Source organism: Macaca nemestrina, chromosome 1, assembly GCF_043159975.1.
Source record: "Macaca nemestrina isolate mMacNem1 chromosome 1, mMacNem.hap1, whole genome shotgun sequence".
NCBI lineage: Eukaryota > Metazoa > Chordata > Mammalia > Primates > Cercopithecidae > Macaca > Macaca nemestrina.
This window is the reverse complement of record NC_092125.1, coordinates 131,030,560-131,055,552: the sequence shown is the minus strand read 5'-3', so window position 1 is coordinate 131,055,552 and position 24,993 is coordinate 131,030,560.

The window sequence follows — 24,993 nt, the reverse complement described above, 5'->3', positions numbered from 1 at the left end:
AATTAAATTCCTAGGTATAACATAGAAACAAAATTGTTTGTGAAAAATTATTTGAAATTGAAGATCTTAGGCGACTTGTGTTTTTCTAATAAAAACACTTTCAAGCCACGATGCTATTTGTATTCTCACTAGTAATTCAGTAAGTGGAACATCAATAACAAAAGCTAATTAACTCTAATACTTTAAAGCATCTAAAATTTAGATTTTTATAAATATTATTCGTTACATGTAACTCAGTTTCTCAGAAGCACTTACTTATGTTTCTTTCCATGTGGCTATTGAAGATGTCTGTCAAAATGGCTTAGCATTTTTCCATTCAACCCTCTTCATCATGATTATGTCTATCATTCAGTTTGGCAAGCTAGTGTCTGAGGTCATATTTAGAAATTTCTAGATGCCTTAAGAATAATAAATGGCTATTTACCTTGGCCCGTGGCTACCTACCACTTTCCAGGTTCATTTCCCTTTTATTTACTTGAACGTGGTATTGACATGTTTGCTTTTGCTCTTTCAAAATTTGCTTTCATTCTATTGTATTTGGGGCCTTGAGGGATATTTAGGAAGTATACTTTAAAAGTATGAATGAAAGGGAGTTTTCAAGGATTACTCATGGGGTATTTTGTTCATAATTTCACCTGAATCACCTAGAACAACATCTCATATCTGTTAGCTGCTTAGTCTTTTTGAATAAATGAATGAGTAAACTATCAAAGTATTTTAATTATGTATTTATATAATATCATATACACAGTAAAGCCTTTAAGACTGCAAGAAAACTTTTTTGGTGGTGGTTGTTCTGTTGTTGTTATGTGAAATGAACCAACAAAAAGGTAAGAGAAAGGAGAGACAGGTGCTATTATGTAGAACTGGGAAGTCACACTAAAGAATTCTCCTGAGTTTCTATTTATAAACATTTGAAAGAGTGCCCCTTTTATGGATACTCTGCTCCTTACTAAGATTTTGACTTACTGACATTTTCTCTTGTCACATAATCGTCTGCCATCAACCTTTACCATCTTCCCATGACTTTGCCACCCAAAGCATGAATGAAACCATCATGTATTCATGACGATCTAGTATTGACCCATTAATTACCTGCTTAACCCCTAAAATTAATCATGCCTAATTTTAATCTGCTAGCACCTATCAATTCTGGGATAGGGCATATAGAAGGTTTTGGTTTTCTTTTAGCTCTTCTCATTTCTGCCTTTAAATTATTGTCCCCTCCTTTTCAAAATTTCACTGTCTAATAAAATGTATAAAATGAATTCATGGACTATGTGAGAGAGGGGCCTATAGAGCCCTGAAATCTAGATGATCACCTAAAAATAATACATATCCAAAATGCTTTCACTGAATAGGTAAATATTTGTGACAAGTTTCTACCATCTTATAATTTTACGTTCCTCTCTGTGCAACTATAGGGACAAAGTGGCATATCCTGTACATGGGCTTATAAGCCTGGAAACAGCTAGCTGAGCTGTTTCCCATTAGAGATTTGACCCCCCCAAATGAAAAAACAAACAAACAAACAACAACAACAAAAAAAAAAACACCTGTGCTTCCTACGTTGTTACAGTTCTTCCATGTACATACTCTCAGGAACAAGTAATGGCTGAACGTGTCACTCTATTTACTGGCCTCCACATCTCCCAACACAATGGCTCCCTCCAGTGTTCAACACTTAGCACATTATTGGCAAGAGTTTGAGTGGCATTCCAAGATCTGTACTTAGGACTGCCACAGACTGATACTCAGTTTGCATCACCGTTTCTAATGCCATTCACAATTTGTTTGTAAATAAATTCCTTAAGGATCCTATGTGTCTTATGCCAACAAATACTAGAAATACTGAGTTCTAGTCTTTTGTATAGCTTAGGGTGATGCATATAGATATATATATACACACACACATGTGAAAGTGAGGCTTGAGGCTTTATACAGTGAAGAAGAATATACATATTTTTCTTTCTTTCAAACTTGGCAGGAAGGACAGACTGATCACTAAGCCTGCTCTCATTGCCAAGGGATGTAATATAAGGGGGAATACAAGGTCATCAAGTGGTTTTAAACAGCTTATTTTTTTTGTACTTCAATTTGGTAGTAGCTGACCAATGTGGTTAAGTATCATGTTTAGTCTATAATGGGAATCAATAGCTGATTCCATGAAAATATATGGCTTTTCTTCCAAAACCTCACTTTCTACCAAACTGTGACATTCTATTACTTTAGTATTTCAAAGTCCTTACGTAAATTCTGGTTTGAAAATTATTCAAAGGTTATAACAGGAACTTTTCAGCAAAACATCAACATCCCTATCAACCTTCACTCTCTTCAGCATTTTAGATTTAATAAACCTCAGTATGAAAATAGAGGCATGAAAGTGCCTGTCACTGCCTTATCAGAATTGCTAAACTGACTGAGAAACATATTCACACTGCCAGCTAATTAACCTGACTGCAGGCTGGCAGGTGCAATACAGGTATGCTTCCAGGAAGCTTGAATTGTACTAAAACAAAACACTTCATTATGTTTTCCAAAGGGATCATTAACCATCAGGCCAACTCAGCGCGGATGACAAGTTCAACTTTCTGACTTACTCAAGCCACAGTAAAAAATGTCGTATTTCTTATTACCAGATCCTAGCAAATCAACGGGTTATTTAAGATGCTGAATATAGTCTACCAGGAATTTGGTTGTCTCTTATCTGAAAAAATATCTTTGGGTATCTGCTCTCTATGACAACTAATCTCTGGCCAGGAAATTTCCTAGAGGGATTGAAGGATTATTACACTCAATCTCCCTCAAATGCATTCGGAATTCCATCACACGATCTTTTCTTTCTTGAAAAAGGGTCTGACTTCCATCACCCGGGCTGGGGTGCAGTGGTGTGATCACAGCTCACTGCAGCCTTGATTTTCCAGGTTTAAGTGATCCTTCCACCTCAGCCTCCTAAGTAGCTGGGACCACAGGCACGTGCCACCATACATGGCTAATTTTTGTATACTTTGTAGAGAAGGGGTTTGTCGTGTTGCCCAGGCTGGTCTCGAACTCTTGGGCTCAAGTGATCCACCCACCTCAGCCTCCCAAAGTACTGGGATTATAGGCATGAACCACAGTGCCCAGATGGAAAGTGTTTTTCTTTTATTTTCTTTCTTTCTTTTTTTTTCTTTTTTGAGACAGAGTCTTGCTCTGTCGCCCAGGCTGAAGTTCAGTGGCCCAATCTCGGTTCACTGTAAGCTCCGCCTCCCGGGTTCACGCCATTCTCATGCCTCAACCTCCCGAGTAGCTGGGATTACAGGCGCCCGCCATCAAGCCCGGCTAATTTTTTTTGTATTTTTAGTAGAGACAGGGTTTCACCGTGTTAGCTAAGATGGTCTCGATTTCCTGACCTCCTGATCCGCCCGTCTCCGACTCCCAAAGTGCAGGGATGAGCCACCGCGCCCGGCCTGGAACGTGTTTTTCTATAGCAAACATAGCATTCACCCCATGCCCCTGACCTTAGGCTAAATAAAGAAATAATTAGTGTTTTAAATTTGGACTCTGTGACTACAAGCATTTTAGGCTTCCAACCTCGGGTACTTTTAAAATGATAGTTGAATTCTGGAACTATTGAGACATCTGAGCAATTTAAGAAAAATTTCACTTAAATCTTTATAAATTTCTCCAGCAATGACTACCTAAAATAACCTAGATATACTAGTCTTATCATTATATTAAAACCTCAAAACAGACTAGAAGATTCCAAGATCACTAGGTTACTATAGGGAGACAATCCATCCTAACACTCTACAGCTTTGCTCTTATGTTCACTTCACTGCTATAATAGGGCATGCTACTTTACAGAATACTAGACTTGTGATTTTTCTCTAGAGTAATCTTTCCAAGGCATACTTGGACATTTTTTGAATGAAACTAGAACTAATATAGAAATCTACCTTCTATGGTAACATTAGAGCATTGTGGTTTCCAAACCAGGATTCTAGTTTGGTTCTGAGCATTTGTAACTCTAATTTAAGCAATATAGGTAAATAGGCAAGGTTTATTGTTATCTAAATTATGATATTGTCACAGAAAATGTCTGAGTCAGTCGTTTATTTCAGTGGGCCAACTGGAATCTGACAGTCAAATCTCTGACAGCCTGTAATTTCCAATTGCTATTTTGTAAGGATGTATTGAGACTATAAACACATGATATTTTTATGGAAATCTTACACTGATCTCCAGACATTTATCTGAAGGTTCTTTTTGAGATTCCTAGCTTCTCTAGATACTGGTTGAGTAAGAAATCACACAGGGTGAAAACTGTATTTGATATGAGAAAAAAAATGTTGTGAATAGAGGTAGCAGTGATTGTTTTGGAGAGAATTCAGCTTTAGCTAGCGTGGTGGACTAGGCATCTTTTGGCACTACATCTAGGATTTGGAACTATAGCTTCTAAAACTGGGCAGGGCAAAATAACTTTAATTACTATAAACAAAGTCCATATATGGGACTAAAGAGTTCATGGAAGGGGAAGGTTTCTTGATGAAACAAATGACATTAATGATAGAAGCAGGAGAGAGTCAACAGTCTAGGCAAATAGGAAAGGTCCTGGAGAATCTCCACCCTGCCCCACAAATGTTTACACCAGATGTCTTGTGCAGATAAGGGAAGCTGCCCAGGGGGCTTTCCGGGGCATGTCCATAGCAGACTACATAGAGGCCCATGTGCACTGGGGGAATGGGGTGGAGCCACCAGGAACTCACACTTCATTCAGGGAATGAGCCTGGCCTCTTCGGCTTGTGTATGGTGGCCGTGGTATTCAATTTGTGAGGTGGAAATCTGTTTGCAGGACCCCTCGCTTTTTTAAGAGTTTTCTTTTCATTTAATAAATTCCACCATCCTTATCCTTTAATGTGTCTGCATGCCTAATTCTCCCTGGTCATGAGACAAGAACCCAGGATTTTGAGCTAAAGAGCAAAAAATCCTGCATCACTTCATTTCACTACTGCAGAAGCATAGATTGAAATGTGCCGTTTTTGTAAGAATGCCTGCCAGCACTAGACAATGTTGTAACCTCGGATGAAGAACAGGGCAGAGAGATAATCAAATAGTGCTATGGTCTGAATGTTTTTTTCTTCCCCCAAATTCGTATGTTCAAACCTAATTACCAATGTGATGGTTTTGGAAGGTAGGGTCTTCAAGAGTTAATTAGGTCATGAATAAGATTAATGCTCTTATAAAAGAAGCCCCAGCAAGTTGTCTTGCTCTTTCCTCATGTGAAAAAGCAGTGAGAAGACACTTTCTATGAATCAGGAAGTGGGCCCTCACTAGACACAAAATCTGCTGGTGACATAGTCTTGAACTTCTCAGCCAAGAAAATTGTGAGAAATGCATTTCTGTTTTTTATGAACAATCTGGTCTATGGTATTTTGCTATAATGTCTCAAATGGACTAAGACAAATGGATTGGCTAGAAAAGACTAAACAGTGTTAAACTAAGTCAATTTCTTTTGAGCTAGTAACTTTATAAAGGTTATATAAATATTATAAATCTCAGTTATCTCAAGGTGAAAAAAAAAAAAACCTATGTCACACATGGTAGGAACAGATAAATATCCTAAATTATAGAAGAAAGATATTTTAAGTTGTTGAATTTCTTATTACTAGTTATTCAAATATTTAAACCAAACAATTCTTCCAGTTGTATTTCTTTTCTCATTCAGGACATTTCATTTATAGTATCCCACAACTTCAGGAAAGAAGAAAATCCACTTTAGTCAATCAGATAAAGAAGAGGATAATATATTACTAAATTATGTATTTTAATATTATTGTTTGCTTGAGGCTTTAGAGATAAAATGATTCTTTGCATTGTAGATTTGATTTACCTTATCTCATGGAAATTTCTTGAGTTTTTAAGTACTGTGTGAAAATTAATTGTATGAAAAGTTATTGCAAAATGATCTGAAGCTAGCATCACAGAGGAATATCTGTATCTTTAATTTTGGATTTTTTTCTAAACAAAATTTATTTTTGAAATATTTAATTATGAGTTATGAAGGGAAAATATCTTTATTCATTGAATAATTTGATAAATGTTAACATACTCAAGGTAGATATTTTTGTTAGGCTGTGATTGGTTTTGAACACAGTAAAGAAAAAAACTATTACTCTGGGCTGATCATTTACAACCTAAATTCTGAAAATTGAATTTTTTAATTTTTTGTAACTTTAGAAGTACAATTCTGAAATGGTTGTATGTACAAATTTTCCCATAATCGAAACGAATAGTTTTTCAGAAAATCATTTCTTAAACTCACATTATAATGGTTTTTTAGACAATTTACTTTTTGTCATATCCACGTTATCAAAATGTAAACCTCAGACACTCACTTAACTTCAACAAATGACAATGTGCTGTCCCTCAAAGAAATTGTAGTAACAGCTTTACAAATCACAACTTTACTATACCAGAGAAAAATCAATGTACTCTGAAGACAGCAACTATGGGAGATCTCATGAACCACATATCACAAATTTCCACAGTGGGAACTGTAGTGACATTGGATGGTATTGTGTTCAGAACTGTTAATGAGAGTTGGCCTCATTTTTATGGATGACTGCAAAGTCTATTACACTTAACAATGATTTAAACAATGATCTACAAATGAATGCCAGATATGATAATAAATTTCTGTTTTAAAAGACTACTGATAATTGTTTCAGAAAGGAGGTATTTTTCCTCCTTCCTAGGAAGTACTAACATGGTAGTATTAATACTTGAAAGTGTCAACTGCTTAATGAAATTTTGCCCACATAGATTACTAAGCTTTCTTAAATGTTAGAAGCTATGTTTAGAAAATTTACTATACTTAGGATTTTTAATATTCATATACACATTTATTTATGTTTTAAGAATATATGTTACCATAGAGAAATGGCATTGTGTATGACTGATGACAATCAGTATTTGGATATACATATTATAAACATTAACTACTTTTTTTGAACTAAAATATCATTAGATAAAGAAAGGTTATATGATGGAATTGTTTGGTTTTAAATATTAAGTGAAGTGTGAATAAAAATTGTACATCATCTCTTGAATTATTTGTATCATAAAAATCCTCATAGGCTTTCCAAAGACCTTTGTGTTAAAATACAAACCTAATGTGGTCATCAAAAGCCACAAATAAAAGCGCTGTCAAATAAAGTTGATGAAAAAGAGAAATGATACAAAAGGCAGCCTCAGGTACAATTATGAATATGTCAATCTAAAAAAATCATTTCCCTTGATGTGATATTATTAGAATGTGATACTAATTACTAAAACTAGGATTATAAAGATTTATTAACCTCTAAAATGGTTTGCCAAGGAGTTTCTTATAAATTAAACTATGGTATACTCCTTGTAGAAAAAAGATTTTGGTGATAGACTTTGGAGGATTTTCTTAATTTTTTCATATTGAAAGATGAAGTTCATTTAGAAAATCATCTCTAAATGTATTTCTGTTTTTCTCCATATAGCCTTGTAATATGTCTGAAAACATATTATGTAATATAGTGATATGTAATGTATGTGAAAACACAGCTAACTTAGAGCTACATATTGTGCTGTTTTTGGTTCATATGTCACCAAACTATTAACATGTAGTCATCATGTGGGGAGGCACCATTCTATTCCTAGATCCTAACACAGGGCTTGTTGTTATAATTGCTTGAAATTTATCATAATTGCTCAATAAATTCCTCTTATTTGCTTTAATGGAGTATTTGGATAAAACCAAGAAGAACAAAACATGTATGTATACCTTCTGTGAGGTAAGTGTGATTAATTTTAATAATACATTTATGGTACGATGATATTTTACAATTTCATAATTTTGTTCTAACCCAATCCTCATGAAATTATTCACATACTTATTTCAGGATAGGTTTGCTTTTTGACAGTAATTGGTATAATTTTTCTAGAGGTCCACAAGCACACATACACATCTCAAGAATAATGATAAAAATTTTGTTTTATGATACTACTGTTATTGTATTACTATGTGCTGTAATTCATATTTTAAGGGTATTATTCTTATTAAAATGTTAATGTTAATTCAGTCATCCCATTTAAGAATAAATGTTCTTAATAAAAAGTTTTATTATCTATATAATTTGTATCATATCTAATGAACCAATACAATCTTTATTTATTTATGGGGATATGATTTCTTACTTGATTGAAAATTTTGTCAAAATACTCATAAATATTTATCCTGGTCTCCACTGTATGATACTTGAGTATCTACTATATATCAATCACTATTTTAGGTATGAGTAAAAAAAAATGACCTAGAAAGAAAAGTCCTCTTGTTGCATGAAAGAAGAGGCAATAAATAAAATTTAAAATGCATAAATTAGTAATAGGAGTGAAACTGTTATGATAAAACAAAAACAGAAACAAGGTAGAAAAATAAAAGTTGATGAGGTTAAAGTTAAGATTTCAGTCAATTCTATCTGAAATTTGTGGTTGGCCTGAAAAGAAAGAAACAATTCCAAATTTTCATTGGTATTGTTCTGTATTTTAAAAAATATTTTCTTGTAAAGTAGAAATTTTTTGTGTTCAGATAATATGTTGTCTTAAAAATGTTAAAGGCTTCCATTTCTAATGCAATGTCTAGGCAAGTCTTTCCAAAACTTTTGTGGAAATAGATATGCAAAGCTGAATAAAATATTTTATAATAACCTCAAAAGTATCAAAAAGCTAAAATAACAGTGGAGAACTTACAAAACAGTCTGAACCCAAAGATGTGACTAAAGAAAATATTTCTATGGTATTGAGCAAAGAAGGAAAAATAAAATAATTTTAAAGAAAAGAAAATTGTCCCCCAGAAATAGTGGCTGATACCATGATTAATTTAAGCAATGAAATTAGTACCAAACCAGTTGTATCCTCAATACCTAGCAGAAGTAAACAAGAACATTCTCAGGAGGAAAGAACTTTTATCCTAGGCAACAGAAAACTCCATATGTAATATTCAGTCAAAGATTAAAAGGCATATAATTAAACAATCACCAAGAGTTATAATAAGCAGATAAAAGCAGAGAGTAGAAAAATAATTGCTTATATTTTATATATTCTAATTATTCATGCTTACCTTGCTAAAAGAGAAAAAAAGAAAAGTTTAAAAATTATGAAAATATCATAAAAGATTTAAAGTAAAAATTTAGAAACTATAAATTAGTTTAAATTTAACAACAACAACAACAACAAAAAACTCATTGAAAATATCGGCAGTAAATTTGGTAGAGCAGAAAAAAAGCATTAGTTGGCTTATGCTACCAAATAGGATATGTTAGCTCATTTTATACCAATGAACCCATGGCATGGATTGATGCAATTAGTACCTTACCCTTTTATGCCTAACAAAACAAAGAGTGAATCCCTTTTTTTAGAAGATATGTTATCTGAACTTTCTATGGTTGTTAAATAAACATTGCCTAAAAACAATAAAAAATTACTAGGATTTCGTTTTGTGAAATGCATTCGTATTTCAGTCTAGTATAAATTATTACTTTACCTTGCCACTGCTAGTATCTTGATTCTACCACAATCTTGAAATACAATAAAAGATTAGAATGACAAATCAAATTAACGCAAGTAAAAGATATTACCACAAATCAAGATTTACTAATAATTTAAATAATAAAAATAGTTTGTGTCACAATAGAAGCAGGAAGAGCCCCAGGACCACCAACACAGTTCTCCAGCCACTTTCTTGACACATCAAGATGTGTCTGGCCCAGATTAAATATTGAGATATCCAAGTATGCTTGTGGTCACATAACTTATACCAAAAGGAGATCATTCTTTCTCATGAAACATCTCCATTTTACAACATCTCCATTTTTCACAGATACTGTGTTAGTCCATTCTTGCATTGCTATAAAGAAATGGCTGAGACTGGGTAATTTATAAAGAAAAGGGGTGTGATTATTCATGGTTCTGCAAGCTGTACAGAAAGCTGGTGGAAGAGGCATCAGGTAACTTGCAGTCATATGGAAGGTGAAGCGGAAGCAGGCACATTTTACATGGCTGGAGCAGGAGGAAGTGTGGCAGGGTGCTGCAACCAGATATGATGATAACTCACTCACTCACTATCACTCAAACAGAACCAATGGTGGTTCTAAACCATTCATGAAGGATCCACCCCCATGATCCAATCAGCTCCCACTAGACCCCACCTCCAACATTGGAGATTACAATTTGACATAAGATTTGGGTGGGGACACAGATCCAAACCATATCATTCCGCCCCAGCCCCTCCCAAACCTGATGTCCTTCTCATATAATTTGCTAAATTTATTCATGCCTTCCCAACAGTCCCCTGAAGTCTTAACTCATTCCAGCATTGACTCAAAAGTCCAAAGTCCAAAGTCTCATCTGAGACAAGAACTTCTTTATATGAGCCCATAAAATTAAAAATAAGTTAGTTACTTGCAAAACACTATGGATATATAGGCAAATGGGGTAAAAACTCCCCTTCCAAGAGGAAGAAATCAGCCAGAAGAAAGAGGCTACAGGCCCATGCAAGTCCCAAAACCAGCAGGGCAGTCGTTAAATCCTAAAGCTCCAAAGTAATCTCATTTGACTCTATGTCTCATATCCACAACACGTTGATGCAAGGGGTGGGTTCCTAAGGCCTTGGGCAGCTCTGTCCCAAGACTTTGCAGAATACAGTGCCACAGCTGCTTTCATGGGCTGGGGTTGAGTACCTATGGCTTTTCCAGATGTATGGTGAAAGCTACTGGTGGATCTACCATTCTGGGGTCTGGAGGACGGTGGCCCTCTTCTCACAGCTCCACTAGGCAGTTCCCCCATGGGAATTCTGTGTGGGGGCTTCAACCCCACACATCCCCATGGCAGTGCCCTAGTAGAGGTTCTCCATGAGGACTCTACCTCTGCAGCTGGCTTCTGCTCGGACATCCAGACTTTTCCATACATCCTCTGAAATCTAGGTGGAGACTTTCAAGCCTCAACTCTTGCACTGCAGGAAAACTTCTGGTCAGAATTTACCAATAATCTATGATCTAGCAATGCTAGTACTAAGTATATACTCAACAGGAATGTGTGTGCGTGTCTGTGTGTGTGTGAAAGAGAGAGAGAGCGAGAGTGTGTGTGTGTTTTTCTCTAATTGGATCTTGAGGTTTCCCTCACAAGAGTGGTTGTAATCTCTAACTCTGGCCTGATGGGGCTCCAGGGATTTGGTCATGGTTACTTACAATGTTCTTTCATGTGATATTCTTTATCCTAGCAATAATCTAATGCTTAAGTGTCCATCTTATGGCCAGGGTTACCTCTCACAGGAAGCTTGTTTATACTGGTGGATGACCTTTTGGCTCTCATTTGACCTGTGTCTAGTTTATTTCTACCAAGATAGCCACTCTCTAAGACAACGCTGACTAGGAAAGAAGTTAGGTTTTTTGCATGGGTCAGATAAGTTACACAGGAGACAACTCAATAAAACACGTAAAATGACAGAAGCAATTTATGACATACAGGTCTCAGAGAGAAAAGGGCAGCACACTTTGCAGGGTCAACAGGAAGTGGGAGGCCATCTTGGACACCTATGATTAATCGGTGAGTAGGGACGAAGAGAGAGAGGGTCCTGTCAGCCAGGTCCTTTCGGGGGTCCAGGGCATTATGCAAACAGGCTTCCTGCAGGGAGTTTTAATTGGTATGTTTAAAGCAAAGAGACATGTGCTCTATGGAAGCACGCTCTGACTGAGAGGTGGTCACTATGGTATATTTGCAGTCCATGCAGGGAGTGAATATCAGTGGGACAAGTCCAGTGAGTTGTATCTAGCTGTTCCATATAGGGAAGTGGTCGCCAGGAAGCAGATGCACAGGAAAAATTTGTATTGACCACTTTGAGAAACTGAGAGGAGGCAGAGAAATAGAAACTGTGTCAAAGGTGACCAAACCCTACTTCTGGAAAGAGACAGCCCAAGTCACATTTAAAATGGATGCTGAGGCAACATAAAATTTTAAGAATTCGCTACTGTGTGTATGTGTGTGCTTCACAAGATGTGTACTAGAATGTTAACAGCAGCATTATTAATAATAGGAAAACACTTGAACCTACTAAAATGTTCACCAACAGTAGAGCACATAAGTTGTATTCTCATTATGGAATACTCAACAGAAGTGAGAAGAAATAATCAACAATTGTACCTGGCAATATAGATGAATCTCATACGAGTTATGAATAAAGTAAGTCAGATACAATAGAAAACAATTGTATAATTATATCTATACAAATAAAAAAACCTAAAATATGCTAGTAGAAGCCTTTCTAGCGGTTATACTTGAGGAGGATATTGTGACTAGATGAGAGCATGAACAGATTCGTGCTAATATTTCTCCCGATCTGAATGATTGTGATATGTTTGTGTTTGGTTTATAAATATTTACTTATCTGTATACTTATAATATGCATATTTTATTATTGTTATATTTGTAAATAAAAATTAAATGGGGAAATGTAATTATTAGGCTGGGATATAGAACACAAAATATTATCTAAAATGCATCACTGAAAAAAGATATAAATTTCATATGTCAGATCAAAGAAACTGTGTGGAAAGTGAGATGCTTCAATAGTTTAATTAGTCTTCCCTGCAAAGAGCAAAAGAATGAGAAAGAAGCAATATATAAAGAGACACTGTCTGAGAATTTTCAGATACCAATTTACACATTCAAGAAGTGCAGAAAATCTCATGCATGACCTATGAAAGATAATCACATATATAATAGTGAAACTTCAGTAATTCAAAACAGAAAGATGCATGAAACTAACAGGGTATATGAATTTCCAACTAGGATGCTAATAAAATGGAAAAATAATTTATCAATCCAAATTAAGTCAAGAAAGAAGAAAATGTATGAAACAGGCAGCATAAATAGAAGGCATAAAAGATAATAGAATCCTACTTCCAGATATAACAGTGATTATTTTGAATAAAAACGGATTTAAACTTCCTGATCAAAGGCAAAGATTATTGAACAAGTGAACAAGAAACTACATTTTGTTTAATATAAACAAATGTAAACTATAAGTAAAAAAGTTCTTATGTACAAGTGTCACAAAGATCTACCATAGAAATGATAATCAAAGAAAAGTTGACAAAATAAACTTTAGAGCAAACGAATCACCAAAGATAAGGAGAAGCTTCATGATACTGAAATGTTTAAATCACGAGGAATATATAATTTTTTAAAATTTGTATACATGTAACAACAAAACGAAAATTGACTATACTACAGAAAACATAGGAAAATTCACAAATTAGTATAGTTAATATCCCTCACTCAACAACTGATAGAATAAGTGAACATATAATATACATTATTAGGATATGTAAGATTTAAACATAGTTTATAAACTGAAGCCAAGAAACCGCAGGTTATACATTACTGCCAAGAGCCCATAAAAGTTACAAAAATCATAATAATTTTTTTATAAACCAAATCTCAACAAATTTCAAATAAATTATTTTGAGCATATTATTTACCCAAAATGCAACTGAGGTAGAAATCAATATAAAATAAATGAATAGAAAATCTTATATTTTTGTAAGTTAAACAATGTATATCTAAATTAATGAATAAATTAGCTAAAAAACAAAATCATAACATTCTTTAGAAAATACACAAAGTCTAAAATGTGGTGGGATATACTCAATGCATTTTTAGAGCAAAATTTTCCATGAATAAATACTGTATGTATGAAACATAAATTAGGTTAATGTATTCCTAAAATAAAAAAGATAGAAAAGCAGACTAAAGCAAAACAAAACCAAAACACCTGAATAATCCTATCAGCATAATGAACATAGGATAAAAATTGTAAACATCTTCTCTTAAAGAAAACTTCAGCCCCATTATGACTTCACTGGAAGGTTCCAGTGAACGTTTAAGAAAAAATATAGTTGTAAAGTTAAATTAAAAACACCCCTGAAATCACTTTATAATCACTTTCAATTTTATCATAACTTTTCTTCTAAAACTCAACAAGAAAATTAAAATAAATTTAAAAATGACTGCCCAATAATTATGAACGATAATATTCTACAATTTTATATTACATAAAGACTATATATTATCTTATATACAATTATACTCTACATTATACATAGAATATATGTTGTTATATATTCTATATAATACATAAAATTAGTGAATGCACATAAATATATAAGAAGTTGGAGATTGTATACATATGTGTGTGCATATATGTGTGTGTATATATACCTATACATATATGTATAGTATGTGTATAGCATATATAGTATATATAGTAGTATATATAGTAGTACATAAAGTAGTATGTGTGTGTATATATATATTTGCCCAAAATGTAACTAAACTAGAAATCAATATAAAATAGATGAATACAATTCATGTGTGTATATCTATATATACACACACACACGCACACGCACATGCACACACTACCTGTTTTCAGGTTGTATACACGTAACAGATTGTTTATTATGCTACACTATTCTATATGGTTATCTACATGATAGTAAAAGTTGTTTGATACAATTTAACATAAATTTTTGATAAAAATTATTCAATAAAGCATAATAAAATAATTTCCTCGGTTTGATTAAAAGTATTTACACAATACCTTCAAAAAACATCATCCTTTCTGGGAAATTTATTGAAATATTATTCCCAGATTCCAGGAAACCTATAAGAATGCCAACTGACATCACACCTATCAATAATTGTTGTAGAGGATTTTGCCTTGCAGAGTAAGACAATAAAAAGAAGTGAAAACACAGAAGGAATGGAAAAGGGAAAAACAAACTGTCATTGCTTGCAGACAATTCAATAATAGAGGCAGAGCCACAAAATATTCTCCAAATTGGAAGATTAAAATGAATTATTTTTTTGAGACTGGATCTGACACTCGTGCCCAGGTTGGAGTGCAGTGGCACGATCACTGTTCACTGCAACCTCGACTTCCTGGGCTCAAGCAGTCCTTCTCCCTCAGCCTCCAAAGTAGCTGGTACCACAGCCAAGTGCCACCACACCCAGCTAATTTTTTGATTTTGTAGAAACAGGGCCTTGCTATGTTTCCTAGGCTGGTAGACTGACATTCTTACAAGTAGTTGATTGTGTCTTTCCCTAGTTGTTCTTGTAGTTAATAGTCTCAGTTTGTAGATGTTAAGAATTGATATTGTGAATAGTGCCGCAATAAACATACGTGTGCATGTGTCTTTATAGCAGCATGATTTATAATCCTTTGGGTATATACCCAGTAATGGGATGGCTGGGTCAAATGGTATTTCTACTTCTAGATCCTTGAGGAATCGTCACGCTGTCTTCCACAATGGTTGAACTAGTTTACAGTCCCACCTAGAGTGTAAAAGTGTTCCGATTTCTCCACATCCTCTCCAGCACCTGTTGTTTCTTGATTTTTTAATGATTGCCATTCTAACTGGTGTGAGATGGTATCTCATTGTGGTTTGGATTTACATTTCTCTGATGGCCAATGATGATGAGTATCGTGTGTCTGTTGGCTGCATAAATGTCTTGCGGCACTATTCACAATAGCAAAGACTTGGAACCAATCCAAATGTCCATCAATGATAGACTGGATTAAGAAAATGTGGCACATATACACCATAGAATACTATGCAGCCACAAAAAAGGATGAGTTCATGTCCTTTATAGGGACATGGATGAAGCTCGAAACCATCGTTCTCAGTAAACTATCACAAGGACAAAAAGCCAAACACCGCATGTTCTCACTCATAGGTGGGAATTCAACAATGAGAACACTTGGATACAGGAAGGGGAACATCACACATCAGGGCCTGTCATGGGGTGGAGGGAGGGAGGAGGGATAGTATTAGGAGATACACCTAATGTAAATGACGAGTTAATGGGTGAAGCACACCAACATGACATATGTATACCTATGTAACAAACCTGCACGTTGTGCACATGTACCCTAGAAGTTAAAGTATAAAAAACAAAAAACAAAAAAAAAAAGAAGAAGTGAGACAGACCCAGCTTTACTCTCTCATTTCTTTCAAAGGATCCACTACCTTTTCACAACTTGGGCTCTATTCTTGCTTGGAAGCCTGCAGTGTGAATGAGAGCAGCAGCTGATTTTTCCCTTCCAGTCCTCCCCTGCATTTTTTTCTGCTTTGTAAATCTTTACTAGTAAATATTTAATAACTAGTAAATGTTTCTTTTTAATTTTTTTATATCAGTAGGTTTTGGGGAACAGGTGGTGTTTGTTTACATGTTTGGTTACATGAATAAGTTGTTTAGTGGTGATTTATGAGATTTTGTTGCATCCATCACTGAGCAGTATACACTGTACCGAATGTGTAGTCTTTCATCCCTTGCCGCCCGCTACCTTTACCCCAAGTCCCCAAAGTTCAATGTATTATTCTTATGCCTTTGAGTCCTTATAGCTTAGCTCCCACATATGAGGGAGAACATACAGTATTTGGTTTTCCATTCCTTAGTTACTTCACTTAGAATAATGGTCTCCAATTCCATCCGGGTTGTTGTGAATGCCATTATTTCATTCCTTTTATGACTGAGTAGTATTCCATCGTAAATATGTACCACATTTTATTTATCCACTCATTGATTGATGGGCATTTGGGCTGCTTCCATATTTTGTATTTGCAAATCATGCTGCCATAGACATGCATGGCAAATATCTCTTTTGAATAATGACTGTTCTTTCCTCTGGGATACCTAGTAGTGAGATTGCTGGATCAAACGGTAGATCAACTTTTAGTTATTTAGGATATATCTACATGGTTTTCCACAGTGCTAGTACTAGTTTACATTCCCACCCACAGTGTAAAAGTATTCCCTTTTCACCACATCTATGCCAAAATATATTATCTTTTGATTTTTTGATAATGGTCAGTCTTGCAGGAGTAAGGTGGTATCACATTGTGGTTTTTCTTTGCATTTCTCTGACCATTAGTGATGTTGAGAATTTTTCCATATGCTTGTTGGCCGTTCATATATCTTCTTTTGAGTATCATCTGTTTGTGTCCTTAGCCCAGTTTTGGATGAGATTGTTTTGTTTTTTCTTACTGATTTGTTTGAGTTCTTTGTTGATTCTGGATATTAGTTCTTTGTTGGATGTATAGATTGTGAAGATTTTCTCCCACTCTGCAGGTTGTCTGTTAACTCTGCTGATTATTTCTTTGGCTGTGCAGAAGCTTCTTAGTTTAATCTATTTATCTTGGTTTTTGCCACACTTGCTTTTGGGTGTGTGGTCATGAAGTCTTTGCCTTAGCCAAAGTCTAGAAGGTTTTTCTGATGTTATTTTTCAGAATCTTTATGGTTTTGTGTCTTAGATTTAAGTCTTTGATCCATCTTGAGTTGATTTCTATATAAGGTGAGAGATGAGGATCCAGTTTCACTCTTCGACATGTGGCTTGCCAATTATCCAAGCATCATGGGTTGCATAGGGTGTCCTTTCCTCACTTTATGTCTTTCTTTGCTTTGTTGAAGATCAGTTGGCTATACATATTTGGCTTTATTTCTGGGTTATCTATTCTGTTCCAATGGTCTATGTGCCTATTTTTATGCCAGTACCATGCTGTTTTGGTGTGACTATTGCCATAGAGTATAGTTTAAAATGAGGTCATGTGATGCTTTCAGGTTTGTTCTTTTCTCTTAGTCTTGCTTTGGCTATGCAGTTTCTCTTTTGGTTCCATATGAATTTTAGGATTTTTTTTTTCTAGTTTTCTGAAGAATGATGATGGTATTTTGATGGGAATTGCATTGAATTTGAAGATTGCTTTTGGCAGTGTGGTCATTTTCAGAATATTGACTCTACCCATCCATGAGCATGGGATATGATTCCACTTGTTTTTGTACTCTGATTTCTTTCATCAGTGTTTTGTAATTTTCCTTGTAGAGATCTTTTGCGTCCTTGGTTAGGTATATTCCTAAGTATTGTGTTGTGTTGTGTTGTGTTGTATTGTATTGTATTGTATTGTATTGCATTGCATTGCATTGCATTGCATTGCATTGCATTGCATTGCATTGCATTGCATTGTATTGTATTGTATTGTATTGTATTGTATTGTATTGTATTGTATTGTATTGTATTTATTTTTGCAGCTATTGTGAAAGGGGCTGAGTTCTTGATTTCATTCTCAGTTTGGTCCCTGCTGGTATATATCAGAGCTACTGATTTGTGTACATTAATGCTGTATCCTGAAACTTTGCTGAATTCATTTACCAGTTCTAGGAGCTTTTTGGAAAAGTTGTAGGGGTTTTCTAGGTATACAATCAATCATCATCAAACAGTGATAGTTTGACTTCCTCTTTACCAATTTGGATGCCCTTGATTTCCTTCTTTTGTCTGATTGCTCTGGCTAAGACTTCAGATATTTTGTTAAATAGAAGTGGTAAAAGTGGGCATCCTTGTTTTGTTCCAGTTCTCAAGGGGAATGATTTCAACTTTTGCCCATTCAGTATAATATTGGAGCGGGTTTGTTATAGACGGCTTGTATTACCTTAAGTTATGTCCCTTTTATGCTGATTTTGCTGAGGGTTTTAATCATAAAGGATGCTGAGATGATAATGTGATTATTATTCTTAATTCTGTTTATGTAGTGATTCACCTTTATTGGCTTATGTATGTTCAACCATCCCTGAATCCTTGGTATGAAACCCACTTGATTATGTTGGATTATCCTTTTGATAAGCTTTGAATTTTGTTCATTAGTATGATGTTGAGGATTTTTGCATCTCTATTTATCAAGGATATTGATCTGTAGTTCTTTGTTGTTGTTGTTGTTGTTATATCTTCCTTGATTCTGGTAATAGGGTGACACTGGCTTCATAGAATCATTTAGGGAGGATTCCCTTTTTCTTTATCTTTTGGAATAGTGTCAATAGAATTGGTGCCAATTCTTCTTTGAATCTCTAATATAATTCAGCTCTGAATCTGTCTGGTCCTGGACTCTTTTTTGTTGGCATTTTTTTTTTTTTTTTTTTTACTACCATTTAAATCTCACTGCTTGTTATTAGTCTGTTCAGAGATTCTATAGTTTCCTGGTTTAAGATATGAGGGTTGTATATTTCTAAGAATTTATGCATCCCCTCTAGCTTTTCTAGTTTATGTGCATAAAGATATTCATAGTAGCATTGAATACTCTTTGGTATTTCTGTGGTATCAGTTGTAATATCTCCTGTTTCATTTGTATGTAATTGAACTTATTTGGATCTTCTTTCTTCTTGTTTAATCTCATTAATGGTCTATCACTTTCATTTATCTTTTCAAAATAACAGCTTTTTTTGTTTCATTTATCTTTTGTATTTTTTTAAAATTTGTTTCAATTTCATGTCATTCTGCTCTGATCTTTGTTACTTCTTTTCTTCTGCTGGGTTTGGGTTTGGGTTTGGATTTTTCTTGTTTCTCCAGTTCTGTGAGTTGTGACCTTAGATTGTCAATTTGTGCTTTTTCAGACTTTTTGATGTAGCTATTTAATGCTATGCACTTTCATTTTAGCACCATTTTTGCTGTATCCCAGAGGTTTTGATAGGTTGCGTGACTATTATTGTACAGTTCAAAGAATTTTTAAATTTCCATCTTTATTTTGTTGTTGACTCAATGATAATTTGCGAGCAAGTTATTTAATTTCCATATATTTTTCTTGGTTTTAAGGGCTCCTTTTGGAGTTAATTTCCAATTTAATTCCACTGTGATCTGAGCAAGTACTTGATATTTTGATTTTCATAAATTTACTGAGACTTGTTTTGTGACCTAACATATGGTCTATCTTGGAGAATGTTTCATGTGCTGATGAATAGAATGTATATTCTACAGTTGTTGGGTAGAATATGTTCTGTAAATATCTAAGTCCATTTGTTAATGGACTTAAGAAATGTTAAGTCCATTTATTGTGGGGTATTGTTTAAGTCCATTGTTTCTTTGTTGACTTTCTGTCTTCATGGCCTGTCTAGTGCTGTCAGTGGATTATTAAAGCCTCCCCATAAATGGACTTAATATTTGTTAACAAATGGACACGAACAAATGGACATGAGGCCATTTATCTCATTTCTTAGGTTTAGTAGTAATTAGCTTATAAATTTGGGAACTTCAGTGTTAGGTGCATATATATATATATATATATATAGAATTGTAATGCTTTTCTTTTGAATGAGTCCTTTTATTATTATATAATGTTTTTCTATCATTTTAAACTGTTGTTGCTTTAAAGTTTGTTTTATCTGATACAAGAATAGCTACTCTTGCTTGCTTTTGGTGTCTATTTGCATGAAAATATCTTTTTCCACCTCTTTACCTTAAGTTTATGTGAGTCCTTACGTGTTAGGTAAGTCTCCTGAAGACAGCAGAAACTTGGTTGGTGAGTTCTTATCCGTTCTGCCATTCCATATCTTTTAAGTGGAACAGTTGGGCCATTTACATTTAATGTTGGTATTGAGATGTGAGCTACTATTATATTTATTTTGCTATTTATTGCCTGAATACCTTGTTGTTGTTTTTTTTTCCTTTGTGTTATTTTCATATAGGTCCTGTAAGATTTATGCCTTAAGGAAACTCTATTTTGGTTTATTTAAGGATAAGTTTCAAGATTTAGAGCTCCTTTTAGTACTTCCTGTAATGCTAGCTTGGTAATGGTGAATTCTCTCAGTATTTTTTGGTCTGGAAAAAACTGTATCATTTCTTCATTGATGAAGCTCAGTTTCACTGGATAAAAAATTCTTGGCTGATAATTGTTTTGTTTAAGGAGGCTAAAATAGGATCCCAATCCCTTCTAGCTTGTAGGGTTTCTGCTGAGAAATCTGCTGTTAATCTGATAGAGATATTTTTATAGGTTACCTGATGCTTTGCCTCACAGCTCTTAAGATTCTTTCTTTCATCTTGACTTTTGATAACCTGATGACTATGTGCATAGGTGATGATCTTTTTGTGATGAATTTTCCAGGTGTTCTTTTAGCTTCTTTTATTTGGATGTCTAGTTCTCTAGCAAGGTAAGGGAAGTTTTCCTTAATTATTCCCTCAAATATGTTTTATAAACTTTTAGATTTATCTTCTTCCTTGGGAACATCTATTATTTTAGGTTTGGATTTTTAACATAGTTCCAAGCTATTGCAGAAGAATTTTCTGTGTCTTTGATGGATTGAGTTAATTCAAAAGCCTTGTCTTTGAGCTCAGAAGTTCTTTCTTCTACTTGTTTGATTCTATTACTGAGACTTTTTGGTGCATTTTGCATTTCTCAAGTGTGTCCTTGATTTCCAGAAGTTGCGATTCTTTTTTATTTATGGTATCTATTTCACTGAAGAATTTTCGTTTCATATCCTGTAATGTGTTTTTGATTTCTTTAAGTTGGACATCACCTTCCTCTGGTGACTCCCTGAGTAGTTTAATAATCGACCTTCTGAATTATCTTTTTGGCAATTCAAGACTTTGTCTTGGTTTGGATACATTGCTGGTGAGATGGCACGATCATTTGGGGGTGTTAAGGAATGTTATTTTGTCATATTACCAGAATTGTTTTTCTGGTTCCTTCTCATTTGGGTAGACTATGTCAGAGGGAAGATCTGGGCTGCTGTTCAGATTCTTTTGTCCCATGGGGTGCTCCCTTGATGTGTTATTCTCCCCCTTCCCCTGGGAATAGGGCTTCCTGAAATCTGAACTGTAGTGATTACTTTTGCTCCTCTGGGTCTAGCTGCCCAGTGGAGCTACTGGGTTCTTGGTTGGTATTAGGGAGTGTCTACCAAGAGTCCTGTGATGTGATCTGTCTTCAGGTCTTGCAGCCATGGATACCAGCACCTGCTCCTGTGGAAATGGCAGGGGAGTGGATTCTGTGAGGGTTCTTGGTTCTGTTTTGTTTAGTGTGTTGGTTTTGTGTTGGTTGGCCTCCAGCCAGAAGGTGGCACTTTCAAGAATGCATCAGCTGCAGTTCTATAGGGAGAATGCAAACTTGCCCTAAGGACACTTGGTTAAGTATTCAGGATTCTCAGGTGGTGGACAAGGCTATAGGGCTCCCAAGAGATTATGACCTTTGTCTTCAGCTACCAGGGTGGGTAGATAAAGACCACCAGGTGGGGGCAGGAAGCATGTCTGAGCTCAGCTTCTCCTTGGGCAGGGCTTATTGCAGCTGCTCAGGGGGCTGGGGGTGTGGTTCCCAGTCCAATGGAGCCATATTCCCAGTGGGATTATGGCTGCCTCTGCTGAGTCATACAGGTCACCAGGGAAGTGGGGGAAAGGTGGCAGTCACAGGTCTCACCCTGCTTCCATGCAGCCCACAGCCCTAAAGGCTGGTCTCACTCCCCTTGTGCCCCACACAACAGCACTAAATCTATTGCCAGGCAGCTGTTGACCAGGGTTGAGAACTTGCCCCAGACCACAAACCTCCTTGCTGAGAAAGCAAGCAGACTCACAGTTTTTCAGCCTCTCAGGGAGCCTGTAACAGTGATCCAGTTCCACTAAAGGGTCTGTGGATTCTCTTGGTTTTCCCAGTATATTCCTGTAATAGTTCTTGGAGCAAAAGTTCATGATGTGAGTCTCCACACACTGCTCTGTCCCCTGCTATTTGTATTCTATGATTGAATTCTCTAAGGTGTGGCAAGGGGAGAGAAAGATTAGATAATTTTCTTAGGGCAAAAAGATCTTCCCAATGATGTCCTGTCCTATTATAATGATCACTAAGCACTCCAGCCAACTACTCTCTTTTTAGATTTTTAATGAGCATGAGTCAGGAACAGTCCCTATGTCCATAATTCTATAATACTCCAGGGATCATAAATGTTGAGGTCTCCAAATGATTTTTTGACGTTACTGTGGCTGAAGTGGTGCCGTACTCCCCTTTTTTTCTTCTACACAGAGGACAGGGGAAAGATCAGTCTTCCTGATCTGTGCAAAGGAATTCACAGTTTTGGCCTCTTAATGGATTTCTAGCTTAAATGTGGATGATGCGTTAATGGTGACTGGATTTGTCTTGGGCCCACTTCTTTGGAAGTCCCATGTAGATTGCCTATTATCTCTTTTTATAGTACAAAGATTACTTGATTTCTGCTGTTCTCAGTTTGGGGACCTAAGGTGAATAGACAAGATGGAAAGGGTCACATTATACCAGATTACATTGCTACTATAGATATTATAAAGTTTTAAGAGGATATAGTTAAATAATTTATCAAAACCTGGATTTCTCTAAGAAGTCTTTCACATCTGCTCTCTATGATCTTGCCTAGGTAATTTTGTTAAGTGTTTCTGGAACATAGTAAATTTTGTTCTAGTTATGTCTAAATATGTCCCATTTTTATAGTATCATGTTTAAAATCAAATATGTTATATCACTTTTTCTCTTTCACAGAGGTCAAAGTTGAAGGTTTTGACTTTGTCTTGAGAAAATCTCTTCTTCCTTCAAGTTCATCAACCTATCTTTTTAAAAATTCTCAAATTCTATTTTTCTAACAGTAGTGATTAAGGTATATTTTTAAAACACTCTGTATTTTTTATATCTTTCAAGGTACATCTTAGTGTTTGGGTTGAAATAATTTTAGTGAAATATTTTTTATAGCTCAAACTAAGAAGATGGGCTCTTCTGTTCATATCAAAGACCTGCTGTTCTTTCTTCTGTGTTCAGTAATAAAATGTACATGTCTCATTTTACCTTTTTTTTGGCACAAATTTCAATAATACACTGGTTTAGGGGGCTAAATTCATGTAATTTCCCTTTAATCAAAGCCTTGTGTCAGCCATTTCTGATAAAATAAAAATTATGTTTTATAGAAGAGGTTAACATCCCTGCTTATTAAGAATTATGGCATGTATTTAGTAAATATTAGTAAAAATTCAACTGTGCAACTGTATAAAACTGTAACACCTCTGTAAATAGAACCTCAACAAACTGCTATTCAAAACTTCACATAAGCTATACTTCTAAGCCATGAAAAACTGCATGTGCTCCTGGAAGATTAGTGAAAGAAGTAGCAGGATCATTTTTGAATCTCCTTAGATTCCCATTCAAAAGCAGTTAATTAGATAACAAAACCAAAACCTAGGTGATAAGTTTTCTTCGTGAACATAAACACTGAAGTCAGTGAATACACAACAACCATTAGACCTGTGTGTTTTTGGCATCTGCATGCAAAAAAACAGAGGAAAGGAAGGGGGAATTTGATAGACCTGACAGCAGGAGAACTCCAAAATAACCTATGAATTTTTATAGAAAAGTACAGTCACTCAAGTTCAAAACAGCTGCTGAAATTGGGAAAGGAACTGGCCTAATCTAAAAACTGGTAAATGCCAGGGACCCACAGCAATGCCTAAGTAGTGTAAAGACTGAGAGATTCTATAGAGAAATTGAATAGGACCAAAACAAAAATTATGATCTAAAGGCTTTTTAGTAATGTGGAGTTTATACTTGAAGTGAGTAGGAAACGTGAGGTTTTTTTTTTTTTTTCTCTTAGGAAAAAGAGCAGTGTCTGTTAAATGTGTATTTTTCATTTTAATCCTGATGATTCACCAAATAGCCAGTCATGGAGAATGTACATAGTTAACTTAATATCCCTCCAGGAATGATTCTTACATTGTATATTGTTTAGTTTCTTTTACTTACCTGTTTGAATAGTTGAATAAACCATTCACCAGTTTTACACAAAGAAAGACTAAATTCTGAGAAAAAAATGAGAATAACAGAAACAACTACATATGGTGTAAAACTGCATAATAAGACCAAAAGGAGAAGAAATAAAGAAAATACAAATGAAATATTTGAAGCAATAAATACTGAGAAGTTTTAAAAATCAATGTCACAAAACCACAGAGAACACCAAGCAGTATAAATGACAACATAAAAAAATAAAAAAAAAACTACACATAGATACATCATTTTCAAACTACTAAAAATCAAAGGTAAAGAACACAACCCAAAGAAGCTGGAGTGAGGGGAAACACCTTAGCTATAGAAGAGCAAAGATAGG